This window comes from Cupressus sempervirens, chromosome 8 (genome assembly GCF_028749045.1).
Source record: "Cupressus sempervirens isolate cs-2001-9-10 chromosome 8, ASM2874904v1, whole genome shotgun sequence".
Taxonomy (NCBI): domain Eukaryota; kingdom Viridiplantae; phylum Streptophyta; class Pinopsida; order Cupressales; family Cupressaceae; genus Cupressus; species Cupressus sempervirens.
This window is the reverse complement of record NC_143125.1, coordinates 460,407,312-460,432,366: the sequence shown is the minus strand read 5'-3', so window position 1 is coordinate 460,432,366 and position 25,055 is coordinate 460,407,312. Positions and strand designations below refer to the sequence as shown.

Below are 25,055 nucleotides of genomic sequence, written 5' to 3'. Positions count from 1 at the left end.
TGGCTAGGCCTAAAACTTAGTGGTGGAAGAAGGTATGGAACAAACTTTCTTGGCCAAAGTGTAACTATTTTGTTTGAAAGTTAGCTTGGAATAAGTGTTTGACATGGGATAATATTCCAAAGAGTGGTCTCCTTGGTCCTTCTATTTGTGTTATGTATGGGGCTAACGAGGAGGAGTCTACCCATTAGTTCTTTCATTGCTCTTTTGCTCTAAAACTTTGGCATTTGTGATGGGGTGTTTGGACAACTCCTTGTGTTCATGCTTCCTCCTTGATTGAGTTTTGGCAGGGGATAGGTTGACCCCCTTCTATGGAAACCTTTCTATAGGAGATGTGGTTTGTAGGGCCTATGTTCTTATTGTGGAAAATCTAGCTAGAACACAACTGAAGAATTTTTTAGGGAGAACAGAGATTAGTGCAACAAGTTTGGTAAAGGATATTGGGCATGATTAAAGAGATAGTGGAAGCTAGGTGTGAAGTGGAATTCCTTTTGGGAAAAAGGGATACTAAGTTGGTGGAGAGAATGGGGATTATAGGGTCTCCCTTGGCCCTGACCAGGTCTAAGAGAAGGCATCCTAAGAAGAAAAAGATTGATAGGAATGGAAAATGGCAACCTCCCCCTTATGGTGTTTTAAAGATCAATACTGATGAATCTTCAAAAGGAAATCTTGGTATGGCTGGCATAGGTGGGATAGGTAGGGATTCTTTGGGCTTAGTGATATTCCTCTTTTCGATATATGAAGGAACACAAAGTATCAACCTGGTGGAAGGGTTGGCTATTCTTGTAGCTCTTAAGAGAGCTCATGCTTTAGGGTGGCAAAGGATAGTTTGTGAGTCTGATTCTCAGGTTTTGATCAATTTTCTTATTTAATAGAGAGTGGATGATGTTAGCTGGCAGTTGGCTAGGATTTTCCAGCAAATTTTATAGGTTAGTGTTTTGATGGAAATGGTGAGTTTTGTTCATATTCCAAGGGAATGGAATAGGGCAGCTGATTATTTGGCCTAATGGGCTTCAAAGCATGCTGAGGGATGGAGGATTAAGGAATGGGAGTTGATTCCATAGGAGATCCATCTTGATTTAATGAATATTCTTGATGAGGATAGGGTTGAGGATGGTGACTGATGATGGTAATGGAACCAGTCCCTTACTTTCTTTGTAAAGTTGCTTTCTGATCTTCAATAAAGTTTTTATTTGAAAATAGTTATAATTAAATATAATAATAATAGTTAATAATAATGATCATAATCATATGTAATAATAATAATGCCCACACTTCCCAAATTTTTGTTTCCCTCTAAAATGGGTCATTTCCCTCCAAAATTTCCAATGTGGGTGGTTTCCCTCCAAATTTTCGGCAATTGGAAAATCTGAACTTTTCGGGTACCTAATTTCATCTTGGGTATTTGATCTATAATCGGATACTCGATTTGAAATCAAGTATCCAATTAGGCTTGGTATTTACCAAACCTATTTGGTCAACTCAAAAAATGTGTTTGAGAAGGGTTTCATTAACTTTTAGACATCGAGTAGCCATTTGACAATGTTATTTTAATCAAAATTTAATGATTTGAAAAGTGTGTTTTTATAACACCAAAGATTCCATCGATATAATTGCTATCAAATTATGAGTTCAATAAGTATTTATTAGTTAATTTTCAATAAAGATGATTGTAAAGTGTTGATTGACATACTGATTGAAAAATAGCTATAACTTTCAAATGGTATAACATTTTTGAAATCCAAAAGTTGTGTCACATTCTATGCTTCGCCTAATATAAGGAAAGAAAAAAATTAATTAATTTGGTAACAATTTCAATTATTAAGGTGCTCAAACATGAGATTTTTTATTCTGAAAAACTTATAGTAGAAAATTCATATTTAGTTATTTATTTGGAATAAAAATACCCAAAAATATGCATCACATCCGGGCGTGAGTCTACTTTTTACATGTGTAATTATATTTAAAAATATTATTATTTTTGTTAAGGTGGTCAGACATACACCTATTCTTTATTTTCACCTTGGAATTTTCGTAGTACTGCATTAAAATTCAAACTTTTGACCAATCAAATATTTTTTTCTCTAGATAAGGCCTAGTAGTTTAGAAACTACATTCAATTTCCTATAGATTATTTTCTTACAACTTTTCGATAAAAAGTCTAGAACCACTTTAAAATTATGTGTCAAGTTGACATAACCCTGATTTACTAGTTTTTCACTACCACTTAAGGCCATAGTTTGGTTGACCATTACCCTACACATACTCAATTATCTTGTCAAAAACTCAAACAAATATAAATTCATTGATGGAAGATATTTATTTGTATCAGTCAGATACCTTATTCTACCATATTACACTAGTTCTCACATTTAGAAACAAGTCAATCAAATCTACCATACCTAACAAAGGGGATTACTTTTTAGAGTTATGAGGAAGGAGAATGTACTATATATTAATGTAATTGTTTGCATTTTATTTTATTATCTTGTCAGGTGCCTATGTATATTACTTAGATAGCTCATAAGCACTTGCATGGAGGTCTTAGCACAATCAACATGGTAAGATTCTTGCAAACTATCAGTATTTGTTGATAAGTGAACATGTATAATGCCCTTAATGGTAAGAAATGGTAAATTATTTTCATTTGCAAAGTCTAAGTTGTAACAAATTAATAGACTACTTTTGAAACAAGTTTCCATAACAATTGGTATATTTGTGGTATATCTATTGGGAATGCTCATTTCTTGGAGGCATCTTGCAATTGTAGGTATATTGATGGCAATTATATGAAAGAGAGGAGAAGGTATGATTGAAATTGTTTTGACAAAATTACATGAAATGTTTACTATATAACACTCATATTCCCAATACTTTGTGTCTAAATAGGTACAGTTTCTTGTAGTTTATTGGTTCTTGGGCTTTTTTTAATCGCAGAAGCTCCAAGATGGTTGGTAAGATTCATTGAATTTTGATTCTATCTTATGTAGTGCTAAGATTCAACTATGAAGAGATTGACACTTTTCCTCATTTAAAATCATCCTTGCTAATTTGTATTCATGGGCATACAAGCTAAGATTGGTAAAGATTTAGATTTTGAAGCTTCTTTACAAGTCCTTTGTGGTCTAGACACCAACGATTCAATTGAGGGAACTAAAACTAGGGTAATTATTTGACCTAAAGTCTTATCTCCCATTTACTTCCTTTATTACATGTCCTTTCTAATCTATGAAAAAATGAATAGAACAAGACAATTCCTACCTCTTTTTTGTCATTACATTCAGTGGTCCAAATAAAAAGAAATATCTTGTACTGGTTTTCCTTTACTAGACCATCTTTTTAAATATATTCTAGTCATTAAACTCCTCAAGTGAGTTATTTATTGACTTGATAAAAAAATGAAATTGGGAATTGGCTCTTGTTTTCATGAAGAAACCTTTGCTACAAATAATTTGAAACTTTATTGTGTTTTAGAGTGCAATGGAGCTGAATAGGAAAGAACCAAATGCTAAATTTTTAGAGTTATACTAGACGTGATATGCATTTCCTCTTACTATAAGTATTCTTATGTACCAATTTGAATGCAAGAAAGCACAATGTCACCTTTATGTTTTGCTAATCTCTAATCACACAGGAAATTGTATACAAAATCTCTCTACGCTCCTAGTTAAGAGTTGGAATTAGAATGGCCTTGTTGGAGTTGTTTATAATGTTGTGATGTTTGAGGTCGATACTTTGTTAGATGTCAACAAAATGTAAGTCAGAGGAACTATACCTTTAGTTATCTCAATGCATTTTTTCTAAACCTTGCTTTGAAACTAGCTTTGAACTTGTATTCTTGACAAGAAGTTTATTGTAGTTCATTATTATAGTTTAATCTTCCATCCAATACCTTGAAAGCCATTGTACTTTAAGATTTATATATTTCTTAGATTACAACACCAAAAAATTAGTATAATTACTAGGCAACATAGTTAGCAAACCACCTGAGCTTTTAAATCTTAAATTTGGTCATTCCCATCTCCTTTATGTTGATCTTCAATGGGGGCATAGTCTATTGAGTTTAGAACTCCCCATCTATTTTCTATTGTCTTTTAACTTGATACCTTTCACGAAGTTTAATAAAAAGTCACCTTGATTGAAATTGGCTTCTGACCTGTTGCTTTGTGTCTGCTTCTAGTCATGTTCTTCTACTAGTTTTAATGACAATTTCTAGTCTATATCTTAGTTCTTGTGAGCCTTTCTTTTTTCATCTCTTTGGTGGTTTTTCTTTTCTTCATTGATATTTTCTCATTGCTCAAGAATTTGATCTACAAGAACACAATCTAGGGAATTTTTAATAAAACTTCAAAAGAATGTGAGGTGTTACCCCCTCAAGCCTCTATTGCTTTTGCTAATTACATAGGCTTACACCTTCTAAAATTATTCATGGATATCTTACATTTGACTTTTTGATTACTTGATACAATTGACTAGCACCTACAAAACATTCACTGGCATTGTCTCCTTATATAGATAGGGATGGTCCTGTATATCTTAGTTGGCTCATATTATGTTCTATAAGATTTGTATCTTCTCTTACTTGATCCAACACCTAGAGGATCCTATATTCTCTAATCATTTTAGTAGACAACTTAGAGAACATCCTCTCAATCTCATACTCATATGTAGAATTTTCCCTAAAATCTTCAAGATGCATCTTGTGTTTGTACTTTCTACCACATACCACTCTAATTCTATTTTAAGGATTATAATCCATTCTTCTATATGAAATGTCAAATGGTAGACCTTTAGTTTGCTGGCTGACCTTTGTGCTACCTGTAGGCATGGACACATTTTATCAAAATTTCCCATGGTAATTGGGAATTCAAGTCCTTATTTCTTCTTCTTTTTATGAATTTTTTCATATGCAATCAACTGCTAATGACTTCTAGGGGCATGCTATTATCAGTCAGATACCTTGGAAGTCTATATGGCTCAAAAGATAATCTTGGAGCATAATATAGAAGAAACTTGGGAATTGGATGAACCATGATCTATATTTTTCAAAAATTTCATTATTTAAGATGATAACCTAGTATAGGAACAACCTTACGAAGCTCTGATAATGTGCATAGCAAAAGCATCATTGGGTAACAAAGTTGACCTGAGTGTAGAGGTGCAGTTGGGGACAACACTCATGAACTTTTATCTAATTTGGACCAATTTGTACTGGTCCCTTGCATCTCAATCCTTTTTATCTATTCATTCAAGTGAAAATCTATAAAATACAAACTCATATAAAATGCCCTTGATTTCTCTTGATTTCTGAACTACTTATCCAAGTTGTCATTTGTCTTTCCCAACTCATCCATAGATTTGACTCCATCTATCACTTCTTGATGCAAAGTATCCTATGTAACTAACAAAACCCTCAAGGATTTTTTTGATCCAAAGTCAATTTAAACTCCATTAGCTTTTGAATGAAGCATATAACAAGATTAAATCCCAAGATCCATAATTTGTTCATCAAATAAACTCTTTAAAATGGAAACATTCTATAAGGAATAAAGAACTTTCACAACCACATATTTCCATAGCATAGCTAACCTTCACAAAATCCATACATTAGGAAAGAAATAACCTCAAATTCATAATAGTTATCATCATTTGCATCATCAAATCAGTTACTCACCATAGCCAATCTCAAGGTTAACATTCATGCTACAAAATTAGCTTCAAGGCCTATTGGCCCTCGGTGTCACAACCACTATTCCATGCCTAATCCTTATTTGGAAATGTACAACAAAAATTCATCGATACTAAGACTTCTACATTACCTTTCAAAATAGTACTTTAGTAAGCCACTTCACCATATCACACAAAATGTCTTTATCTATTGTCCATAGTCAAAGCATTAGTTGTCCACATTAGAATATTAAGTCTCAACAATCTTAATCCTAATCACAATCCATTAAAAAACATCAAGGCTAGTCAATTTTCCATCCTTTTTTCGATTCATACACAACATAACAATAAATCACATATTTAATGACAAATAAACTTTACAAGTTGATTGTCACTGCCTTAAACATAAAACATGGGGATTTAGATCATCAGAATTGTGAAGACCATGTCCTTTAGTTGCAAGGCTAGTGGACCAAAGAGGATTCTTTCTAAACTTCATTAGGTATTAGATCACCCTAAAAATAAATAGAATTGTTCTGTGTTTGTGACTATCATTGTGTCATGCCCAAAATACGAGGGGCAAAACACAATTTTATTTTTTTTTTAACTATGATTCAATAAGATAATATGGTCATAAAAGATTTTAGATGCTTAATTATAATGGAACTAATTGTTCGAGTAGTTTAAAATTCAGATAACCATAGGTACTTTGAAGATAGATGCAAGTTCACCATTGATATAGAAAGGTGACAACTCAGTTTGAAACATATCATAAAAGAGATAGGTTGGGTGAACTTAATGTTCTAGAAAAACAATTAATTAAATCAAACGACTAATTCCATTTAACTAAAGTCCTAATTCTTCAATTATTTTAATAAATCCTTAAAATTTTACCTCTGTTAGAATTCTTTAGAATAACTGAGAGGGGGGGGGGGGGGGGTGAATCAGTTATTCAAGGTCCAAAATGCCCTAATAATAACTTCTTTTTTTACTACTTTTAATGAATCCATACCCTTTTCATTTGTTCAAACTTAACTAAATCATATAAGCAAATTACTGTAAATCAACATGCAAAGATAAAACATTCAAGATCAACACATAACACAATGATTTACGTGGAAACCTAATTTGGGAAAAACCACCAGTAACATGCTACTTGATTCTCACTCTTCTGAAGTGATGCCCTGTTAAAAGTCTGCCCTGTTAAAGGCTTACAACACACTGTTAAATGTGACCTTGTTAGAGGATTTCACCAAACTATTAGGAATGGGTCTGGTTAAAGGTCTTTAGAACATCCACTTGGAATGTCACCCTGTTAAAGTATTTATCAAATGGTTGTTAAACCAACCTAAGTCCATAGGATTTATCTTACTGTTACAATTGCTAGAAAGTAACGATAATGGTCTTTTGATCTGATATAACTTACAACATACTTTGCACATTTTAGATCACTCTTTCAGTTCAATCCTTCTACTTGGCTTCAATCACTTCAGCTCTGACTTGCTTGTCTCCCTCTCAAGCTTTGTCTCCTTGAGTCTTCTTACTCATTCTGCCAATACAATCATCCTTGTGGTCGTCTATCCAAACAGAGTTCCTCAACATTTCATGCTTTATGCTTGACCATGGCTCTCTCTTTCACTGTTCCCCTCTATTCCATTCTCTTCTACTCTATTTTCCATTAACTTATGTCTTCTTATATACAAGTCTAATTTTCCTTTGCCGCTCAATTCTCCTTCTCTAATTTTAGGGTTTCAAGATGGATTAGGTAGGATACAATGTATCTACCCCATATCTTGTTCTCTTCTAGAAACTTCGCCAGTTGTTTCTTAAAAACATTCTACATGGTGTCCTGTGCCACCAGCTCATCGTTCTTATCTTCCTTTTAATTCACAAATTTCTAGATAACAACCTTGTCGGCTTAGATCTGGCGAATCTTCGATTTCCAAAATAATGCAGCAACTCGACATTATTGAGTTACTAGTGCTCGACCCCTCTGTGTTACTCGACATCTATACCTGCTCGGCACTTGAACTTGCTCAGCACTTGAACTTGGTTTGAGCTCGGCACTTTGTTCTACTCGCCACTTACTAACTTGCTCATTCTTTGTATCTTATAGTATGTCATCAAATACACTTTTTCATCAATGGCTTAGCTGATCCTTGTACTTCATTACAACATCATAACTTCAACCTTTCTCTAGGTGTTCTAGTTACATCTTATTGATTGCCTCCACCTTGACAATCAACTAATTGATAGTATTTGGATCATTGAAGCAATTTTCATCCCTACAAGTAGAAAGTTTGACATCAATGACAAAACAATGATTGAGGACATTCATTACCAGTTCCATTATTATTCCAACAACTTTTCTTATGATCATTTCAATCATTTCCAACAATCTCCCTCTTTGGCATTGATGGTAAACCAAACTGATCAAGTAATCAATTCAGTTACCACCAAGATTGTATAGTATACATTAGCTTGCTGCATTTTCACTACTGATCACATATATCTCCCTCTTTCATATATATCTTCCTCTTTCTTTGTATTGATTAGTTTCTAGCATATTTCTCCCTCTTTGACATAAATGCCAAAGATGTAGCATCTTTATTATGCAAAATATAAGCTTTAGCTTCTTGTTGTCTTTCTCCCTCTGTCACCATGCTTGTGACTGATTTGGAGTTTTTGTTCCTACTATCATCCTTTGCATCAACCTGTTAATATTTCAATGATTTACTCTTCTTGATGCAAGGCAGCTTCCTTGTTGCCTTAAACTGCTTGAGTTAGGGGTATAACCCCCAGCTTGCCTCTAAGATATTCATAGGTATCCTTGGGAAATGGTTTGGTGAAGATATCTGCAGTTTGTTCCATTGTGTGAATGTATTCCAACTTCACTTGTTTGTCTTCTACCAATTCTCTGACATAATGATACTTGATTGCAATGTGCTTGGTTTTTGCATGCATCACTAGATTTTTGGATATGTTTATAGCACTTGTATTATCACAATATAATATCACCAGTTTTGTTACTTCTTCTTTCATTCCATTCAATAGATGTGTGAGCCATACAATGTTTGTACAATTGACTGTAGCTGCCACATATTCTGACTCTGCAGTGGACTGAGATATACATGTTTGTTTCTTGCTAGTCCAGGTGACCAGCCTTTTGCCTAGAAATAATGCACCTCCACTTGTTCTTTTTCTGTCATCAATGTTTCCTCCCCAGTCTGCATCTGTATATACATTGAGTTCAAATTTTCCATTCTTTTTGTAGTATAGACCAAAATCATCAGTCCCTTTGAGATATCTCATTATTCTTTTTACTGCCATGAGATGATTTTCTTTAGGATTAGCAGAGAACCTAGCCACTATTCCAACTACTAATGCTATGTCTGGTCTACTATGTACAACATATTGTAATTTTCCAATCATGGATCTGTACATTGTTTGATTGACTTCAGCTGACTCATCATTTTTGGATAGCTTATTCCTTGTGGTCATTGGTTTGCTGACTTGTTTGGATTCCTCCAATCCAAATGTTTTAAGAATTTCTTTGATGTACTTTGATTGTGTAACAAATATTCCATGTTTGAGTTGATGAACTTGTAATCCAACAAAAAATTTGATTTCTCCAAACATAGACATCTCAAATTCATGTTTCATTTTGTTAGCAAAGCCTTTGCAAAGTACTTCCTTACCACCAAATACTATGTCATCCACAAAAATTTTAGATATAATAATGTCTTTACCTTCTTCAGCTTTGATATACATGTTGCTATTATCATTAGTTCTTTCAAATCCAATTTGCACTAGATAATTGTGAAGTCTCTCATACCATGCTCTAGGTGCTTGTTTCAAACCATAGAGTGCTTTATGTAACTTACACACCATATCCCTATTGTTTCATCAACAAATCCTTCTGGTTGTTCAATGTAGACTTCTTCTTCTAGTATACCATTTAAGAAGGCAGATTTTACCTCCATCTGATAGACTTTGAAGTCTTTGTAGGCAGCATATGCAAGTAAAGTTCTCACTCCTTCAATTCTAGCAACAGGAGTAAATGTTTCTCCATAATCTATTCCTTCTTCTTGAGCATAACCCTTGCATACTAATCTGGCTTTGTTTTTGGTAATCTCACCATTCTCATCTAGTTTGTTTCTGAATACCCATTTGGTGCCAATCACATTCTTGTTAGTTGGTCTGGGAACAAAACTCCAGGTTTTATTTTTTCTTATTTGATTAATTTCTTCTTCCATAGCTTTATACCAGTCATCATCTTGTAATGCACCATATACTATCTTGGGTTCAGATTTTCTGATCAGACATGATTCATGTCTTAGTATGTTCCTTGTCATTGGTCTTGCATCTTTGTCACCAATTATTTGTTCAGTAGCGTGATGTCTTTTTACATATTTGGATAATCTTGGCTCTGTCCTTATTTCCATGTTTGATCTTTCGAATTCAGGATCACTATGCTCTTCATTTTTAGGTTGTTCATTATGTGTACTGTCTTTAGAATCAAATTGTGCATTTTCTTCATTTTGTAACTCGACTTCTGAATGCAACTCGGCATTCACTGGTTGTGAATCGACTGAAACTGACACTTGTTGTTGACTTTCAATTTGGTTGACATCATCCTCATCAGCAGTCATTCCTTCATAAGAATATACAAAGGTTCTATACTCTTCCATTTTCTTTGGTTCTTCAGCTTGGACTTCTGTGTGCTCATCAAAGTTTACATTTGCACTTTCCACAATTTCATTAGTGTTAATATTCAAACACTTATATGCCTTACTTCTTGTGGAGTAACTGAGAAATATACCTTCATCACATTTTGCATCAAATTTTCCATTTCTAACATCTTTAAGGATAAAACATTTGCAACCAAATACTTTGAAATGTTTTACATTTGGTGAGTAACCATACCATAATTCAAAAGGTGTTGTATTTGTACCTTTCTTGACTTGTACTGGGTTTAATATATTAACAGCTACACTTACAACTTCTCTCCAGTATTTTAGAGAAACATTCTTTTCCATCATTAATGTTCTGGCACAATCAATTACAGATCTATTTCTTCTTTCAGCAATTCCATTCTGTGGGGGAGTTCTAGGAGCTGATGTCTATCTTTTGATTCCATTGTCATTACAAAATATCTCAAATTCATTTGATGTAAATTCACCACCTCTATCTGATCTTAGGCATTTCAAGATTTTTCCAGTTTCCTTTTCAACTCTGGCCACATACCACTTAAACATTTGAAAAGCATCAGATTTTTGTTTTAAGAACATAACAGTCATCATCCTGGAATAGTCATCAACAAATAACATTATGTATTTATCTCCTCTATAGCTTTGTATTTCCATTGGACCACATAAGTCAGTGTGAACTAACTCAAGTATCTCTTTAGATGTATAGTTTTTGCTTTTGAAACTTGACTTTGTCATCTTTCCTAGCTGACATTGTTTGCACATGATATTATCAGGCTTCTTTAGTTTTGGTAGACCTCTGACTTTCTTCATTTTACTGATTTTGACCAGATTGTCAAAGTTGACATGACATAATCTTCTATGCCATAACCATTCATCATCAAATTTTGCAAATAGACAAGAAGCATCATCCATATCAAGGTAAAACAAATTACTCTTTTTTTTATCTCTTTTTCCTATTAGTTTACCATCATTGTCATAGATTTTTGCAGTTTTGTTTTCAAATTCCACTTTGCAACCTATATTGCCTAATTGTGAGATACTCAGTAAATTGTAGTTTAATCCTTCAACATAGTATGCATTGTCACATGAAATTTGGTCTGTGAGCTTAATGGAACCTTTTCCTTTGATTTGACATGGAGCATCATTACCAAATCTAACACTATTTCCATCATACTGAGTATAGTTAACAAACTTACTTTTGTCTCCTGTCATGTGATGTGAGCATCCACTGTCTATGATCCATCTATCATTCTTGTTTATAAATGTCACTAGTGTTGTGGCTTCTTCATCAGATTGGTCCTTCATGGCTACATAAACAACTTCATCATCATTGTCATTAGATTTTTTTTCAACAATATAACACTTCTTACCTTTTTCTTTGTAATCTCTCTTGTCATCATCTCTTCTGTGCTTGTATTTGTTGCCTTCCTTGGAATCCTTTTTCTGTGGACATCTTGCAGCAATATGACCTACTTCATTGCAATTAAAATAAATGATAGGCATCTTACCTTTGAATTTTTCTTTGCCCTTGTGAAATCTTCTAGCGAGCAATGCTTCCAATTGTTCCACATCTTCCTCATCAGTGCTACTATCACTAGATACATACTTCATTTTTCTTCCTTTTCTTGATTTCACCTGTTCGACATCTTTTAGTAATAACTTGGCCTTAAAAGCAGATCCAACATTTTCAAGTTTGTAGTTGTCAAAGTTAGATAACTCAAATGTAGTGAGTCTACCTATTATACCTTCAAAGCTTAGATTATTTCCTGGTATACATCTTAGCTCTTGTATTTTTGATACTCTAATAGCATAGATAGGGAGCAAGGTTCTTAAGAACTTACTATTAATGGTATCTTCATCTAGTTGACCATTCAAACATCTTATTGCACTTACCACTTCCTTTATTCTTGCACCATATTGAAAAACATTCTCATTTTCTTCCATTTTCATGTCATCAAACTTTCCTCTGAGACTTTCTCTTTTTGCTCTTTGTACATTTTGATCTCCTCCATAGATGTTTGATAGGGCTTTCCACATTTTGAATGCAGTGTCACATCCTTTGATATCATCAAATTCAGCATAGCTGAGTGTAGAGGCAATTTCTAGCATTGTTTGGTTGTGTTCTTGCTTGTTTTTCATGTCTTTTGCAGTAGGAGCACCTGTTGGATCTACATGTTTAGTGACAATTGAATTTTGGGCATAATCTCCTATGGATCGAAGATGTAGCTTCATCAAACTTTGCCATGCAACAAAGTTGTCTTTGTTGAGCTTGGGAACTTCTCTCTTTAGCATTTTGATCTTTTCTGGTAGTAGTCCCTTTAAACTGAATCAGCAGTTAGGCTCTGCTACCAATTGTTAGAATTCTTTAGAATAACTAAGAGGGGGGGGGGGGGGGGGGGGGTGAATCACTTATTCAAGGTCCAAAATGCCCTAATAATAACTTTTTTTTTTTTACTACTTCTAATGAATCCATACCCTTTTCATCTGTTCAAACTTAAATCAGTCATATAAGCAAATTATTGTAAATCAACATGCAAAGATAAAACATTCAAGATCAACACATAACACAATGATTTATGTGGAAACCCAATTTGGGAAAAACCACCAGTAACATGCTACTTGATTCTCACTCTTCTGAAGTGATGCCCTGTTAAAAGTCTGCCCTTTTAAAGGCTTACAACACACTGTTAAATGTGACCTTGTTAGAGGATTTCACCAAACTGTTAGGAATGGGCCTGGTTAAAGGTCTTTAGAACATCCACTTGGAATGTCACCCTGTTAAAGGATTTCTCAAATGGCTGTTAAACCAACCTAAGTCCATAGGATTTATCTTATTGTTACAATTGCTAGAAAGTAATGATAATGGTCTTTTGATCTAATATAACTTACAACATACTTTGCAGATTTCAGATCACTCTTTCAGTTCAATCCTTCTGCTTGGCTTCAATCACTTCAGCTCTGACTTGCTTGTCTCCCTCTCAAGCTTTGTCTCCTTGAGTCTTCTTACTCATTCTGCCAATACAATCATCCTTGTGGTCGTCTATCCAAACAGATTTCCTCAGCATTTCATGCTTTATGCTTGACCACGGCTCTCTCTCTCACTATTCCCCTCTATTCCATTCTCTTCTACTCTATTTTCCATTAACTTATGTCTTCTTATATACAAGTCTGATTTGCCTTTGCCGCTCAATTCTCCTTCTCTAATTTTAGGGTTTCAAGATGGATTAGGTAGGATACAATGTATCTACCCCATATCTTGTTCTCTTCTAGAAACTTCGCCAGTTGTATCTTAAAAATGTTCTACATGGTGTCCTGTGCCACCAGCTCATCATTCTTATCTTCCTTTTAATTCATAGATTTCTAGATAACAACCTTGTCGGCTTAGATATGGTGAATCTTCGATTTTCAAAATAATGCAGCAACTCGACATTATTGAGTTACTGGTGCTCAACACCTCTATGTTACTCGACATCTATACCTGCTCGGCACTGGAACTTTCTCGGCACTTGAACTTGCTCAGCACTTGAACTTGCTCGACACTTGAACTTGGTTTGAGCTTGGCACTTGGTTCTACTCGGCACTTACTAACTTGCTCATTCTTTGTATCTTATAGTATGTCATCAAATACACTTTTTCATCAATGGCTTAGTTGATCCTTGTACTTCATTACAACATCATAACTTCAACCTTTCTCTAGGTGTTCTAGTTACATCTTATTGATTGCCTCCACCTTGACAATCAACTAATTGATAGTATTTGGATCATTAAAGCAATTGTCATCCCTACAAGTAGCAAGTTTGACATCAATGACAAAACAATGATTGAGGACATTCATTACCAGTTCCATTATTATTCCAACAACTTTTCTTATGATCATTTCAATCATTTCCAACAACCTCCTAAGGATGATAATAGATTAACACAACAACTTATTCGATACGTCAAATGACCTACTAACTAAAATGACATCTATCTCTTAATTACATAACCTTGTTTGCCATCAATTTAATTATGATCAACATACCACTAACCTTATAATGAACTGATTAACTAGTCCCTTCCATTAACCTAATGATTTGAATGACATTACAAATTTAATCATTTACTTTAGGCTTAATGTCATTAATTAACCTCTTTCAATTTCATTCTAAGATAATTACATCTTGATCCATAATCTATCCTAAAAAAAACTTATCAATTACTAGAATACTATCATTAAGAGAATTTAGAACTCTAAAAGATCAATTAAGTTTAACTATTCAACTCAAGCTAACTACATTTTAAAATTTTAATCCAAAACCTAAACTAACCTTAGATATACACATACAATAGAGGCAAAATTTATTATCAATTGTACTATCTGCATTTTAATTTATAATTCTCTCCAACATACTTATAACAATCTAATTTATTGATCTATCAATTACAATTAAAAATTGAAGATTGGAATTATTTCAATTAAATCTATAAGTAAATCTAAACTTTATTTAAAACTATTATAAATTTAAGTCCACATTAATAATGCCAATATAAAAAATCAATCTAACTAATCTCACAATTATATAAAACTAGTAAATAACATAAAATGAAATACAACTATAACAAAAGATAACTAAATTAGAACTAATTAACTTGGGACTATCTTAAATAAAACAACTTAGAACACTAACTAACTAACATAGGATTAACAAGCTAAATCCCATTCTAAAACTATTTATTGACGACTATACTAACATAAAACAATTAACATAAACTATCAACACACTAACTTCAACAATAAATAACATACTAACTTAACAATATAATATATTAAATAAACAATAAATAACATACTAACTTAATAACATGATATACTAACTAAACAAACTAGCCTAAGACCTACCCATTTCCCCTAACATGGATGGTTTCCCAAGGTTTGTACCATGTCTACCAAGGTTGTACACGTAGTAGGGACAACAGGGAGTGCGCATCAAGTGGAGGGTTTGGAAGAAAAAAGATTTTTCAATTATAACTTTTACACCCAAACTTTCCCTAAGTGAAATGCCTCATCTAAATCTCACCTAACTCCATCTTCCTACCACGTCACATGTCTAAAAAAGGTGGGGGCTGAATCAACTTGCAGGAAGCAATAAATGTTTGGTTTTTTTTTTTGAAAAGAAAGCATGTGCTTTGATTTACCATGATGGACTGAAAAGGGGTTTTAAAATCTTGACCTTAATAAATGTTGAGCCCAAAACTCAATGCCAAGGACATGCTAGACTCGACACATGATCCCAAAGATTTTAGTGGCAAAATTATGCATTAAAACAATCACTCACTTTATATTATTATAAACTTTTTTCCCTCCTAATCACCTTTGGCGCCTATGCACTTGCAGGAGTATTAATGTTTTAAAGCTTATTTGGTAAGTAGAAAGAGATAGGAGTCATAATATAAAGTTAAGTAGATAGTAGTATTATTTTTAAATTCATTTAAATATCTAATGATAATAAAACCAAGCAAGGAATAATAGAGGAATCTCTAGATTCTCTATTGCAAAGGGGAGATGACTTAATTCTTTTCCATACAAAATCTAGTGAGCATTTTTGCTCCTGGGAATGTATGCTTTTCCAAGCCATTATATTTCCTGTGTCAACTTCCTCTTCCTTTTTTTTAAAACTTGCATAATTATTTAAGAGACATATTTTTTTGTTTGATAGGAATTGGTAACAATGAAGTGTATGAATTTTTATTTTTTTGTCAACTTCATTTTGCCACCTACATAGTTCATCAAGGAAGGTGATAATTTTGTTATTCTCAATTTAGGATTATTTACTTTCTCCTGATTCATATAAAATTGAATTGAAAACTTCAACATATCCAATTACTTTTCCTTAACATATTTGAAAAAAAACTTGAGAATCCATAATTCAAAAAAATCATCCTTTAATCTATTTTTCCCACACACATATGCATAAATCTAAAACACATAAGGGCAATGCAAGATGGTTTTCTCAATCTTTTCTCTCTATTATTTAGCCTGGTTCAAAGCTCCATCGAGAAAGAACAAATAAGAAAACCTGACATCCTTGCTAATACATCAAAATTTAAATACATATTTACATAATGTTACAATTCAAATGAAATCTCTTCTAGGTCCTTCACAAGAGGTCTTTTCCAATATCTTCAATGCACCAAGGGAACCATGGAGAGACAAAAACCAAGATGGAGGTAAAATGACATAATATGATGAATAATTCAAGCATGCATTCCCAACCCGATTTTGCACAATAGGTTCAACGTTGAACCAAGATAGGGGGGAGGTGGATTTTATCAATAGGAAGATGTCAATCACCATACCATAACATAGCCCTTTCGGGGCTAAAATTCAAGAACTTCCATTCTTCTACAATGCCCTTTTGGGGACAATATAACAAGGGTATTCATTCCTTCCCTTCTTCAAGAATTCAAATTTTCATACAAGGTATGGGATGACAAGTAAGAGCCCATACACCCTACCCTTTTTCCCTCCTCTCACCATGAGAGGATACTCTACACTATTGAGGTCCAACTAAGGCCCTTCCCCCATACATGGCCACTTCTTCCCTATCCAAGGGTGAGTGATGCCAAAACAATCCCCATGAAATCCCTTTCAAAATTTCAAAGAAAAACAAAAGGATGACATCCAAGAACAAGTCAAGATTCCTCCCAAAACACCCTCAACACACATACAAGCAATACAAAGATCATCACAATGCCTTATGCATGAATCATGCATGAAAAATAAGAATAACATGATCAAAAGGGTGAAGAACCCTACCTTCACAAAAATTTATGGTAAAATGACAAGTTGAGAAGAGCTTATCCTCCTTTTCCTTCAATCTTCAACTTCTCTCTAAAAACTAGAGATTGGGTAACAACCCCAAAACTTCTCCAAAATGCCTCTAAATATGGCCCTAACTCAACTAGACTTTAGGTAAACCCCAAGGTGGAGTTTTAGTCACCAAATTATGAAGGAGACAAATCAATTTTCGCAATCAACCAAAAGTAAGGTTTTTGAGTGACCCTAAAAGTCAACCAAAGAGGCTAAGGGGGTGGAAAGTACCCCCAACCCCTACCATTACCCCTAGGGCACTTAAATTTAATGTTTTTAGGCCTTAAGGACTTAACAGAACCCAACAAAAGCTAGGAGAGTTTTAAGACTATATAACAACCTTCAAAGAAAAGTAATGCAAAATAGCACAAATTGGTAAGGGGTACAGTTTTGTCTTTCCATCAGGTTTTCCTAGCTAAATATCTCGCACACTCATTGCACCCATCAATAGTCCAACAAATCACATGCATTATGTAAATTATGTATTAGAAAAATCATAAAAATTAAAACATTTATTTTTTTCTAATAATCAGTTGTTTATCTAATTCTACCCATATTTCTGACCATTAAAATTGCATAATCAAAGTGTTAGTTTTGCATTCATTTACTTCATCATTATACATATTCATAAAGCATTAAATGACAAAATCAAATAATTGAAGTAAAGCATCACACATCATAGAATAGCATAATAATGTTCAGTGCATCAAATAATATCCTGACATATCAAGTCATGAGTATCAAAATAGTAATGTATCGACTATGCTATGATGGGTTGAGGTGAGGCCTCACACATTGCATGACAATCTCAATTGTATGTGCACAAAATTAGTGTCAATCTTCCATGGATTCATTTGCATACATGTTGCAAGAGATTATTAGTGTTGTCTCGACCTTATTTGATCCTTTTTATGCCTTCCAAAGAACCTTTAAACATCAACAATTGGAGATCAATTGAGTTGATTGTTAAATTTTAAAACCATGAAAACATACCATGAAAGCTTGCTAGAACATCAAATATGTCAACAACCATGTGGTATTTTGAAATCAAATATTCTACATTAAAAGAAGATTTAGTATAGTGTTAGATCACACAATTGAGGATATTTCCATGGTGAATATAGGAGTTATCAACTCATGATTGATCCAATGCTAGTAAATGAGGGTTTGAGAACTATTTTTAAAAAAATCAATTATTTTTACTCTATAATTCATGGTGAGTGCTCAAATTACATCCATAAAAAACTTAATTCATTGTGCTACAAATCCAAATATGTTTTAGAACCCATTCAATCCATTTACCAATAGAAAAGTATCTTGGAAATAGTAAAAACTGTGTTGTCCCAGAGGATAGTCAAGAATATTGATCAAAGCATTAATATTACTCATTTATTGTTCAATAAAAGTACATTTCAATGACCCTTCTAACCATCACCTTCATAGAGTGTGTATTGTTCTGTATAGAAATTTTGAAGGGACTTTTCTAAAAGGAAAATTTAAATTAGGGTATTTTGAGGGATTATAATCAAGTCTATAGCTATTGAGTTTTGAGATAATTATTCCTATTTTAGGAATTTGTGCAGGACTGATGAAATAGATTATATGGATGGTGTGGAGTATATTAGGAGAGGCATTAGTTTCAATCTCTTCAAGACTGTTAATAACTATTCAATAGTACAGATTACCCTAGGATCTAAGTTGAGGATTCTTTATATAACTACCATAGTAAAACAAATGTTTTGACCCTCTTTACTCATTTATACTGCACAATGGGACCGTTCCCCAAGGAATTCAACAAATGCATCCCCTAGGTCATTAGGTTGCATGATAAATAAAGAATTGTGTTATCTTGTATGAATAATTCACTTATTTACTATGTTATCTCTCTCTACCTCTTAGGTGCATGAGCATATACATGGAACTTATACTTAGCTTGAGAATTTGAAAGAGATTCCATGCTTTTTGAAACAAGACATTGATTGATGTTGGTTAAAGGTGACTAGCTTGATTAATAATAAGGAAGCAAATTGGTTGCTACAAATACTCTTCTAAGTTTTCTTGCTAGGACCATATTTAATAAGTAGTTTAAATTTTAATAATGATGTAGTTGATACAAACTTATCTTCTAGAAGGACATAGAAGAAAAGTTGATTTTGCTAATGTTTTACATTTTCTTTTAAGGATATTTAAATCCTTAACTCTTAACTCTTGCATCTTTAGACCCACAGACTCTACAAACCTACAATACATTTATTTTCTCCATCATTACCCCATGCTTGGATAAGGCCTAAATTTATTTAGGATTTTTTAATGAGAAAATTGTAGAAGTGTGTGTAGATTGACATTTTGTATTAAGTGTTGATTGAAAGCTAGAACAACCTGCTTTAATGTAATATCAACTTGATTAGCCACACTTGCCTATGTGGCAAAACCTAAAATCTTTCCAGTTAATGTTTGAGCTTCTTTATAAACATTTGTTGCTACACCACAAAGATGTTTGATGCTCCTCTTTTGACCTTTTATCAAAGTTGTTATACTATATGGAATGTGTGAGTTGTAATATTATCTTATGGATACACACATGTTTAGGATAGAAAATGTTTTACATATTGATGCATTCACTTTCTATTTGCAAAGGCATCTTGTACCTTGTAATTAGTGCAATGATACAAATGTGGATATTATGGATAATATGAATTCCCTACTAAGATACCTTATAAATAAAATCATTCATTTCCCTTGGGAGACCATTATTGAGAATATACTATGTAAAATTTCCTATTTAAAGACCTTTTGTTTTGATATCTTTTCTTCATGTAATTTTATGCTAAGCTTTATCTTGTCATATATTATGCATGAGTTTTAAACTTTAGCTTACTATTAAAGCATGTAAAGTTTATTGATGTGTTCTTTAATGCTAACCCATCAATAGAAATTGACATCTCCGGTGAGAAACAATGAGATTGGATGGAGATTTCACATTTGGATGTGCAAAGGAAGAAGTTGGTATCCATAGATTAGTGTGGATCTCTCCATTTGATAGTGCAAAGTGGTGACATACTTCATTTGCTACTATAGTTGTGATTCCTATCCTAAGTGATGTTGGTTCTGTATTCCAGATCAACAAGTCTGACCTTCGTATTAAAACATTTTCATTTGGATGCCCAGGTGGTCAACATACTAACACAATAGATAGTGTTATCCACATTGTTCATATTCCAATAGGAACCATAGCTACATGTCAAAATAAAAAGTATGTTGTGATTTAGAAAATATTTTTTTATATATGAAAATCTTATTTGGGAGTAAACACTTCAACATTTTTAAAACAAGAGAATAATATTAACCTTGTATTTTTGATAAATCTCAAAGCCAAGATGCATAGTAGGATTAAGTTGTTGAATATTCATCAGTTCTCAACATTTCTTATTTTTGCACTCAGATGCATTTGCCAATCAAAAGTAGTAGGAAGAAATCTTAAAAATTGACAACAGATTTGTCAGTGGTTGGGATGCAATCAACCTTTGACTGTATAGTTTGCAAAGCCTAAAAGACCCAAAGCTAGAGATGCAAGGTTCAAAATTCTATTTATCTTGTCACCTAAAACATGTTACATCAATATGTATCTTGAAATACTAGTCTATTCCCAAGTGTTTATTTTTTTGGTATATTATCTAGAAATAGACCTGTGTTTAGAGGACTAGCCTTTGGTGCTGAACAAAAGAGGCCATTTGGATCTAGGTAAGCCATCAATAATTTAACATGTTTGAGTTGGAGGCTTCAAATAATGTATTTAGTAGAATCATTTGTGTTGGTCATGTAGGCCTACTATGAGTGGTGGAGGTCACAGAAGAGGACAAGGTGCACCTAGAAACTCGTAGCCCATGGGTGTAGCAAATATGAGAATACCATCCCCACAAGTTGGATAACATCCATATGGTAGGCCATCAACTCCCAGTGGAAGATCATGACTTGTAGGACATTCACCTTTGGTAAGGCCATTCGAGTATTACTTTTTTTATTATATTATTTATATATATAATATATTATAAACATTTGGGAGTTTCCATTAATCTTTTTAAGGAGAATTGTATCATTGTTTAATATAGATATCAAGTGTGATGTATATGTTGGATCTATTGGTGCCCCCCAGATTTTAGTAAATGGCCTTGTTGAAGGGCCTCTTCATGTGTCTCCTCCAGTAAGGGTGACTACCCGTTCTACAGAACAAGTATTTTTTAGATTTTTCTTTTTCTTTTTCTATCAACCAATCGATATGATACATTTTAATTTGATAAGTTTTGACAACGATTTGCATTTTTTGGTTGCCTATAGAAATGGTTTGGATAGTATTTTGTTTATGACATTTAGTGATATTTTGGATGTTGTCCTTGATAGGGCTATAATTCATCTTCTTTGCAGCATTAGAATCAAGTTCAAGGTTGGTTAACACTAGTATAAAAATACACCAAATGTAGCAACAATTGCAACCACCATTCCAAAATCAACATAAATCCACGTACTCTCATTCACAGTTGCAAAAATTGCAGTGATTATTGAATTTGCAACAATATGGTGAACATGTGCAATCCTCTCAACTACATAACCAACAACCAACACAATGTCAATTAAAAATGCAAGCCCAACCATCTTTATAAAAATATCATCAACAGGTGCAACAACACTCACAACCACATTCCCAACAACCCACACAATTTCCTTCACAATTATAGGCCAAATAGTCTTTGGAATAGTATGGTCAATAGATGTAATCTTCACAAAAGCATGTTCAACAAATCCCATTTGACCATGCACCAGATTCATAACAACCATCTAAATATGGGCAATTTCATATTTCTCAATCTCTTATCTAGCCAAATGTTGCTTCCTCTCTTTAGCAAATTCCTTCCCAAGCTTAGCAACTATCACAACAATAGCCAGTTTAGAAACTATCACAATAGCAACCCTATAGTCAGCTATTACAATAGTAGGTGCCTGCTATGTAGAGAAATGTTCAACCTAAACAACAGTTTTCATTACAACAATAGATCTAGTTGTCTCTAGTACTAGCACCATTAGCATAGGCTTCAACTCAATCCTAGCAACAAACACTCTTGATACAACCTTATCAAAACAAAGTGTAGGATAAACATTGTTAATAAATGTAATAACTCAAACTAGTTTAGTGAATGTGAAATATCTTAAGAATACTTATTCATAATTTTCATTTTTTAGGGTTATTATCAAGTGGCTCCAACACAATAATCTAGACTGCAACAAGTCAATAATGCATTTATGGTCCTTAGTTGTTGATTTATTTAGGACTATTAATGTGGTATAATATTAACATTGTTATATATTGATGATAAAGCCATGGGCATTCTCAACATAGTCGCAAGGAATTGTGACAACTAGCTCTACCAGTGCACTTTCTATGTCTGCTAAAACCAAGACTACTACAATTGTCGCACACATTAGTGCCCCTAGTTTTGCACTATTGACTTGTGTCTAGATATGGCATACTTCTCTAAAGGGATACAAGTATTATTATAATAGTGTGACATGTGAAAGCAAGGTTTTAAGAAACATTCTTTTATTCAATCTCATTAGCTTCACTTGAAACTTTGTGATTAATGTTAGATATTTAAATTATGCAACTTGCTCAATAGAAGCCACTCTTTTAAGTTAAAATGCTATTGTTTGAAAAAAAAAATTGATATAGTTTGTTATAGTTTCCAATTTATGTTATCTTGCAACTAGTAGCCATGTTGAAAAAATTGGAGCAAAAAAAGAAACTACAACATCCTCGGCCAAAACTACAACAACCTCATCCACAAAAAGAGCCTCAAATGTTGCAACCCCAACAACAATAGCCTGAGATGCAGTAGTTGAATGCATAACAACAACCACAACCTCAACAAGCCCAACAGAAACATTAGCCTCAACTACAACAACCTCAGTAACTTGTTCAACCTTAATTATAAATTGTGAGTTTTCTTTTATATGATGTTCTATGTGGACCATAGTAGTAAAATATAACAATAATTTGGTACCCAAAATTTTGATCTAAATTTATACTTGGACCTTTGTGTTAACTGACAAAATAGAGCAACTAAGTTTTCAATAATGTATAAAACCCCTTTAGCCATTCTAACATGAAGTCTTACAAGTTATCACCTCCAAAGAATGTGGGTGGAATTAGTTGTCCAATTTTTAAAGATAATTTATTTTAACAATAGAAAGATAATTCATACCTATGGAACACTTTGCATGCTTATTTGTGCTCGTTGATGTGGCTTCAAGGAAAATTTTGAATTTTTCTATGTAAGTAATTATTGTTTTAGTGTTCTTGATACATTTTCACTTCCTTTTGGTTACTATTACCCCTGAAAATAAACTTTTTTGTGCCTTACCTGGGCACAATCTCATGTGGGCTTAGTAGCCACCATTTTATTTTGAAATGAAAAATATTTTATAATCAATTTTTTTCATTTATTTTTTCCTTTAAAAATAAGCATGTATTTTGTGTAATTGTATGGTCAAAGGGTGGATGCAAAATCTGTAGTTGTAATTGCATGTTTGATGCATGACCTTGGTGATGTTACATCAAAATTTAAGGTAATATTTAAAATCATAATTGGAAGACAAATTCTTCTACCTAAATGCAAGCACTTGACTATGCATTTATTGCAAGTTAAACGATCTAAGAAAAGCACATATTCTAATGTACTCCTTGTAACACTTGATATAATGAAAGATAGGATTAAAAACAACTTCAAGTCATCTAGCTCTGGAACTTCTAATGCTATACATAACCTATTATAGCTAAATATACTACTAAATATGCTACAAAATGTACTCATACAATGTTATACACATTGTATGATTATTCTTCAAAGGGTATTAGCTTAATGGAATAGCACTTGCTTTAAAAGTAGGAGGACGGTGGTTAAATTCCATCAAGCCCTATTATAACTACATATACTAATAAATATGCTACTAAATATACTAATTATGTGACCAAATAGATCACTACATATAAAACTAAATATATGACTAAATCAAATTTCAAATTTATGACTAAATATGGGATTAAATATACTATTAATTACATGGCTAAATGTGTGACTAAATCAACGATAAAAAATAGTGACTTAAATTAGTCAAGTGACTAATAGTAGTTAATATCCAATCATTTTTAACACTACTAAATATACTACTAAGTGATATTAGTCACTGATTTTGATTCGTGACTAAAATATACTACTTAAAATTAGTCAAGTGACTAATAGTAGTTAATATCCAATCATTTATAACACTACTAAATATACTACTAAGCAATTTTAGTCACATTATCAATGCATGAAATAGAGAACATTATTCAACATATATAATAATAAAAGTGCATGTAATTTTTATTAATTTAGCCTAGAAAATATTTAACAAGTTATTTAGTCCAATTGTACACTATAATTTAGTACAAAATTGGACCAAAATAATATATGATTTAGTGGTGCTATTGAAGCAAATTTTGAATTTATTGCTTCAGAAGCTTGGTATCTAGCATTGTGAAGAAATTAGGAATGAACGATGAAAGCTCAAAAATTGAAAAGCCAAAAATGAACTAAAATGTTGTATGTATGGAGCAGACTTGGTTGAGTTTAGAAAATTAATCTAGTTAATAGACCCTAGAGCAATGTCCATGTATAGATATGGTGCCTACAAAATTGGTATCATATGTGAATAGCATTTGGATAGTTGTCATTGACAAAATATAGGATTCAAACTTTCTAAGAATGGAAACTTAATTTTACTAAATCAACCAG

General features: G+C 32.9%; 1 pseudogene; it reads left to right on the top strand.

The window, feature by feature from the left end:
- Positions 1–521: 521 nt before the first annotated feature.
- LOC149543218 (uncharacterized) lies at positions 522–22,849 on the top strand (annotated as a pseudogene).
- Positions 22,850–25,055: the final 2,206 nt, after the last annotated feature.